At 40.7% G+C, this 7,423-nt stretch overlaps 1 long non-coding RNA gene across 1 annotated transcript in view; it reads right to left on the reverse strand.

The window, feature by feature from the left end:
• LOC149125562 (uncharacterized) overlaps positions 1-6,028 on the reverse strand; it is a 122,707-nt gene extending 116,679 nt beyond the window's left edge. Inside the window, exon 1 of the long non-coding RNA XR_016210710.1 lies at positions 5,355-6,028. This is a non-coding gene — a long non-coding RNA (uncharacterized LOC149125562). The remainder of the gene's footprint in view (positions 1-5,354) is intronic.
• Between the last annotated feature and the right edge of the window lie 1,395 nt (positions 6,029-7,423).

Below are 7,423 nucleotides of genomic sequence, written 5' to 3' on the forward strand. Positions count from 1 at the left end.
TCCAAAAAGCTTTTCCAAGAGTTATAGAATCCAAAACTAGAGCCATACCTATAGCTTTGAAAAGTTTGGGAACTCAAAGAGTGACTAATATAAATAAAATGGTTGTAAAAGTGTTGGTAACAACAAAGCATGATGGGGACCAGAACAAGGACAGGAAGAACAGAAAACCAGAAGTCATCTTCAGTAAATGGTGGTGGCCAGGACACAATGCCCACTCTTTCATCCCCATCCCAACTAGTCCTCCACATTCAGTACCTCCAGTAAGGCTTGCTGAGAGCCCCGACACTGCAGCTCATTCCAGGCATACCTCGGATAAGCCACTCTTGAACAGCCAATGCTCCCTCAGAGGCCAGGATTAAACGCTCCTTCCTAGCTCCAGACTCCTCAAAGGAGCCTTCCCAGCAGAGTAATGAATGGGGGGCTTCTGGCAAGCACCTGAGGGCCAACTCCTGTCTCTCAGGCTTGGGTTTCAGGAAACAGCTCAGGAGGATGGCTCTCCAGGCCCGGTAACTCCAGGGACTTGCCTTGGGGATCCATGCGAGAGTGGAGGCTAAGAGGGATTAGCACTGCCCTGAAACCTTGTAGCCCAAGGGGAATGTGGGAGTGAAGAGGAGGGGGCAGATCAACTCAGCTGCTTCACCTTCCCAGATAATCCATCACTGCCACTGTAGCGGCAGGAAAACAGTCGCGTAAACTGTCTGCCTGGAGGAAGGATAACGTGCCACTGGCTTTTATTTCAGTTGAATTATAACACTTACCTTCTCATATGGCCTTTCATCAAGAAGCTTAAGTGTTTTTCTTTCTGTGGGCCGTACTGGCCACGTTTCCCTCATTCATTATCAGCATAGAGGCCTGCCACACTGAAGCCATGTGCAGCCACCCCCGCCCCCAGACTCCCCATCCCCCAGGGGCTCCTTAGGAGCAACAATTTTCTAATTCAGAACAGACCCTCCTCTGAGCAATTGATCTTACAAGGACATTACAACTGGCTCTAACAGGAGTTACCAAAGTCAGGGATTTCAGAAACAAGATGTGAACTCCCCCCAAAAGATGGGGAGCAATAAATACCTCCAGCATCTCTGATTTTGCCTTCGGTACTTAACTTTGTATCTTGGGAATTTTCCGTTACTCTCGGGCTGGGAGGGCAGTATGGACTGGGAGCATGGGATCATTTAGAGACGCTCATGGGCATGCTTGCTACCTTTAGAAAAGAATTGTGGATTGTTTCACATCCAAAGGGCCTGTGTTCTAGTCCTGCCTTGACCTCACATTAATACTTTATTTTATTTTTAGTGATTTAGAGTTAACACTTTTATTGATTCTCATTTCTATTTGAAAGGCAGAGAGGGAGCGACCTCTCATTTGCTGGTTCACTCATCCTCTTTCTCTTCCCTCTTCACCTTCTTCTTCCCATCCATCATTCCCTTGCTAATGAACCTCTAGCCACCTTCACCTCCTATTTCAGAGTCCACCTAGCTCCTCAGCACACAATCCTCTGAGCTGTCAGGCTGAGACCTCAAGAACCAAATGACTGGAACCATCATGGCTGCCTCCAAGGGTCTGCAGTCATAGGAAGCTGGAGTCAGGAGCTGAAGCTGGAGATCTACCCTGGTCACTCCAATGTGGGACACGATGGACTTAATCGCTAGGCTAAACGCCTACTCCTCACAACTTTGTGCCTCCACCAAACACACACATAGAGAGGTAATATGTAAGATGATGGGTATATTAATTTACTAAACTGTAGTAGCTATTTCACTGTATCACTATATATATATACATGATTATGCAAATCATTATATATGTATATATGTCAAGAAAAGTCTATCAACACATCATGTTCTGCACTTTAAATATGAACCATTTTAAAAAGGAAAGAACCTTCAGCCATCAGTTAGATCTTAAGTCAATGGAAAATAAACAACTACTCTGCTAAATCACTGAGATTTTGGAGTTTAACAATTACCTTAGCTAGTGTGACCTTAACCAATATGCCTCTTTCTGTTTCTCAGCCCTTCAAGTGTTCAGTCACTGCAGTTGTGAGTTCCTCTGCCTGGTGTGTTTATCCCCATTCTTTATATGGATGAATCATGACTCTTTCACATCTCAGCTCCAATATTAGCTCCATGGGCCAATTTTCTGCAATCCCCTGGCAAAGATGGCTGTCCTCTCTCTCACTTATTACCAGAGCTTTTCTCTCAGGTAATATTTCCCTTTTTATTGCGTGTTGCATTCACCAGAATGTAAGAAACAGGTTCCCATCACCTGCCTTATTCAGCACAGAATTCTCAAGGACTGGAATAGTGCCTGGAAATAAATAAATTGAATGAATACGTGAAAAAATAAAGCATTTAATAGTTGCTAAGCAGTACCATGGGACTGAATGGATGGTCAATCTACTTGGCGATAAGTTCCTAAGAATGTATGCATTATAAAGGATGGTTTATAAGAAATATGGTATAAAATGAAATGACATATATTAAAAAGAAGGGTTGAAAGGATACAGAAAGGGGCCTGCGCCATGGCTCACTGGGATAATCCTCTGCCTGTGGCGCTGGCATCCCATATGGGCACCGGGTTCTAGTCCCAGTTGCTCCTTTTCCAGTCCAGCTCTCTGCTATGGCCCAGGAAGGCAGTGGAGGATGGCCCAAGTGCTTGGGCCCCTGCACCGGCATGGGAGACCAAGAAGAAGCACCTGGCTTCTGGCTTCGGATTGACGCAGCACCAGCCGTGGTGGCCATTTGGGGAGTGAACCAACGGAAGGAAGACCTTTCTCTCTCACTGTCTATAACTCTACCTGTCAAAATAAATAAATAAATAAAGGATACAGGAAGTCTAGCAAGAATCTGAAAGATAGTTTATAATTTTCTCCATTTTAAAGATGAGATAGAGGTTCAGAAAATCCTTACTTTCCCAAAATTATTCATCTAGGATAAATTAAGTTCATAAGCCTGTTTTTTTATTTTAAATCCTATGTTTGTGACAGCAAGATATAACTTCATTTTTAAATCAAATTCTGCCAGTAACACAAGACTCATCTTTTTAAAAACTTTTATGAAATTAAGAATTTTATTTTTTAATTTGAGAGATAGAAAGAGGGAGGGAGAGAGAGAGTACTCCTACTCACTGTTTCACTCCCCTGGTGCTCACAACTGGGGTTGGGTTAGGCCAAAGATGAGAGCCATGAAATTAACCCAGCTATACCATGTAGGCAGGAAGGACCTAACTACTTAAGCTATCACCTGCTGCCTCTCGAATGCTTGAATCAGATGGCAAACCAGGACTTGAACCCAGGCACTTCAATATGGACATGAGCATTGCAAGCCATATCTTAACCACTGTGCCAAATACCTGCCCCCTCTAAATGCATTTAAATGTCATTCCATACTTTAAGATTTTCTTTGATATATATATATATATAATACATAACAATGAGTGTACTATTACCTTGTGCAGCAGTTGTATCTTTAATTCTACCCTCACTAGCTTTTCAATTGCTTTTAATTCATTTATGATTATTTTATTCGTTCCTTTTTTCATTCAACAAATATTGTCTAGAGCCAATATGTGCTAGGTACCATGGCTAAGAGAGCAAATAAAAAGTGATCCTTCCTCTTGAGCAAGTTGCAAGCTAGTAATAATGAAAGATAAGCAAGGTGTTTGGATCCTATAGAGAGAAGTAGAGCCCAGATCTCAAGTGAAATCCTGTGTGCTGGTTTGGGCTTCTAATTTCTGAACTGGTTTTATGGTACAGAGGAAGTAACTTCACATTATTTAAGCTACCTTAGATTGTACTATCCAAATACTATTCCCATTTGATATATGGAACTATTGTAGGAAGTTTAAAAAGCAAGAAAACTATACCCATTTAGCAATAGATTTTTGGGTGTGTGCATAAAATATATAAATAAAATTGTTATGGTTGATTATAATGATAGAATTAAGAGTCATAGGGATCACATAAACAAAACTAGTGTCTGCTAATACTAACTGATAGAAAGGAGAGAACGATCCAACATGGGAAGCGGGATACACAGCAGACTCATAGAATGGCAGATGTCCTAAACAGCACTCTGGCCTCAGAATCAGCCCTTAAGGCATTCAAATCTGGCTAAAAAGCCCATGAGAGTATTTCAGGCATGGAAAGCCAAGACACTCTGGCAAAAAAAAAAAAAAAAAAAAAAAAAAACAACAACAACTAAATGAAAGATCTCTGTAAGATCCCAGTGGAAAGAATGGGCCATCCAAGAAGGAGGTACCTTTCTCTGAAGGGAGGAGAGAACTTCAACTTTGATTATGGCTTTGTCTAAATAAGATTGGAGTTGGCGAACTCAAAAGGCTTCCATAGACTTGGCAACTCATGACAAGAGCCTACCATGATTACTGACGCCATAAACAAGAGTGTCAATTTGTTAAGTCAACAACAGGAGTCACTGTGCACTTACTCCCCAAGTAGGATCCCTGTCCTTAATGTGTTGTACAGTGTGAATTAATGGTATAACTAGTACTCAAACAGTACTTTATACTTTGTGTTTCTGTGTGGGTGCAAACTGTTGAAATCTTTACTTAACATATACTAAATTGATCTTCTGTATATAAAGAGAATTGAAAATGAATCTTGATGTGAATGGGATAGGAGAGGAGCATGAGATGGGAGGGTTGAGGGTAGGAGGGAAGCTAATGGAGAGAAAAGCCACTGTAATCAAAAAGCTGTACTTTGGAAATTTATATTTATTAAATAAAAGTTAAAAAAAACAGAAAAGAAATAAAATTTAAAAAATTGTTATGGAACAAGTGAGGCAAAATAGCTACACATATGTTTCAATTGAACTGAACACTACTCAGCCATAAAAAATAACAAAATCCTGTATTTCCCAACAAAGTGATGCAATTGGAGACCTTTATGCTTACTGAAATAGGCCAGTCTAGGAAAGACAAACATCATATATTGTCTCTTTTTTGTGGCAACTAATATATAGAATACAAAAAAGTAATGTATATGAGTAAAATAGACACTATGAGATTTGATAATTGTTTAAAGCACTTCTCTATACTCTTGAGGAATAGAGTTTTTTCTATTACTACTTATTGGATTCTTTATTCAGTGAAGGATTAAGTTTGTGATTATAAAGTAAATTGAAAATATGTCATTGCAAAAATTAAAAGAAAAATAAGAAAGGAAAGAAGGAGTGAGGGTGAAAGGGTAGGATGGGAAGTATCATTATGTTCTTAAGACTGTGCATATGAAACAAAAAAATTTGTTCCCTTTATATAAATAGAAAAGAAAAATAAATGAACTGGATAAGCTAAAGAGCAATCAATCATACCAAGACTACCATGCATGCTTTACTTACGCTTTACTCTTTATGCCATGTCCAGATGATGTGGTGAGCAGCATGGGAGAGCTTAACTTCCAGCTCTTTGATCTATGTGGAACACTCCTAGAGGTGCTCCAGTCTCCAGTGATGGAATCAATATGATTGGACCCAACTTGTGATATCTTCACATTAATTAGGTACACTTTCTTTTTCTTCTTTTTTTGACAGGTAGAGTTATAGACAGTGAGAGCGAGAGAGACAGAGAGTTATATACAGTGAGAGCGAGAGAGACAGAGAGAAAGGTCTTCCTTCCGTTGGTTCACTCCCCAAATGGCCGCCACGGCCGGCGCTGGGTCAATCTGAAGCCAGGAGCCAGGTGCTTCCTCCTGGTCTCTCACGCAGGTGCAGGGGCCCAAGCACCTGGGGCCATCCTCTACTGCCTCCCGGGCCATAGCACAGAGCTGGACTGGAAGAGGAGCAACTGGGACTAGAACCCGGCGCCCATAAGGGATGCCGGCGCTGCAGGGGGAGGATTAGCCAAGTGAGCCAAGGTGGAGCTGGCCCCTAGGCGCTCTTTCTAATTCATCCCATTAAACAGCTCTTGGGGTGAAGCAAGTTTCTTGCTAGTTTATTTGTATCTTAATTGAAAACTGGCAGCAGCTGGGGAAAAGACAGAATCTTGGATATCACTTGCTACAGAGCAGGCTCCCTACTTTAAAAGGTAAAGACCTACAGGATCTGGTGTATGTAAAAGAGAGAGTCATTTTCAGCTAGGATGTAGTTGGTGGAACAGAGACAGGTGGGGCAGGGAACCAGTGCATGTCATGGTGCACCAGTCTCTTGTGAATTTTGGATTTGTTCCCTTTAAGTGTATTCAGCAACAAGTTCTTCACCCCCGCCCCCTCCATTTCCTAAACCCTTGTTCATCTTAAGGTATTTGGGGAACACAAGAAACTTGAGCGCATGTGTTTCAGCTTAACTTATAATCAACTTTTCAAATATGTTATCTTTTAGGAACCACTGTAGTCTTATTTTCAGCCTTGTTTTCTTAGAAACAGGGAGTCTCATTTTGTCTGAAATGAACCAAAATCCCTGAGCATTCCAGTTGTCTCTGAACGTATGGCCCAGTTGAAGAGAATTATTTTGAAATGGAGTACAGTTCACAGAAAGAAAGTGAATTCAGGCTGCTATAGGTAGCAGGTATTTCTTATTTGTTTTAAGGAGCAAAATAGCATTTTGATTCCTCAAGTTCAATTTAGGGGAAGCTTCAATAGAGAATACCAGTGAATTCAGTCACAAATAAGAAAAGATAGTAGTTTGAGCTATCATGAATTAAAGATGTTGAAATTAAAGCTGTTTTGAAAGTTTATGTGAACCACAGAGCTTCTCAGGACCTTCCTTTTTGGAGTAAATAATTCATTTGCTTGCTAAATTCCAGCAACACATTTCTTGAGCTGAAATGCTCTTCTCCGCTTATAGCTCATAGCTCAGGTTGCAACCTGAGCAGGCTCCTGTATGGAGACTCTTCTTCTGCATGGACATCAGGCTTTCTGATGGAGAAAAAAAGAATGTGGTTGGGGAAGGACAGGGGAACGGAGGCAGTGCTTTCTCCTTGGATCATAGTGGTTATTCTAGGATGAGAAAAGGAAAGTGAACGCATCACCCCTAGAAAGTGAATACATCACTTTCTCCTAGGCCCATCTGATACCTGAAGACAAGGAATGATTTGCAGTGAGACGATATAGTAGGTAATTGTTTGCTACGTGGCAGTTGTAAAATAGTGTCCTCCTAAGACTGGCCACAGAGGCATTTTCTGTGACTCCTGCGGCAGATTACATTTTCCAGTTCTGGCCCTATCCATCCATCTATCTATCCATCCAGTTATAATGTAGTCTCAAGAAGTTCTTAGAGAAATGTAACTAAAAGAATTTTCTATGAACTTCTTGAAGTCCCCTTTTGTATGTGCATGAAAATGAAGTTAAAATGGTATGGAAAAATTTTTGAAATTCATGTATATGAGCTATCTTCAAAAATTCACGAAAATGCATTTTATAAAAAATTTGCCTGTATTCCCATTTTTGCATCAAAATAAACATATTTTCATT

The sequence above is a fragment of the Oryctolagus cuniculus genome, chromosome 7 (assembly GCF_051225735.1).
Source record: "Oryctolagus cuniculus isolate XC-2025 breed Fujian yellow rabbit chromosome 7, ASM5122573v1, whole genome shotgun sequence".
NCBI classification, from domain to species: Eukaryota; Metazoa; Chordata; class Mammalia; order Lagomorpha; family Leporidae; genus Oryctolagus; species Oryctolagus cuniculus.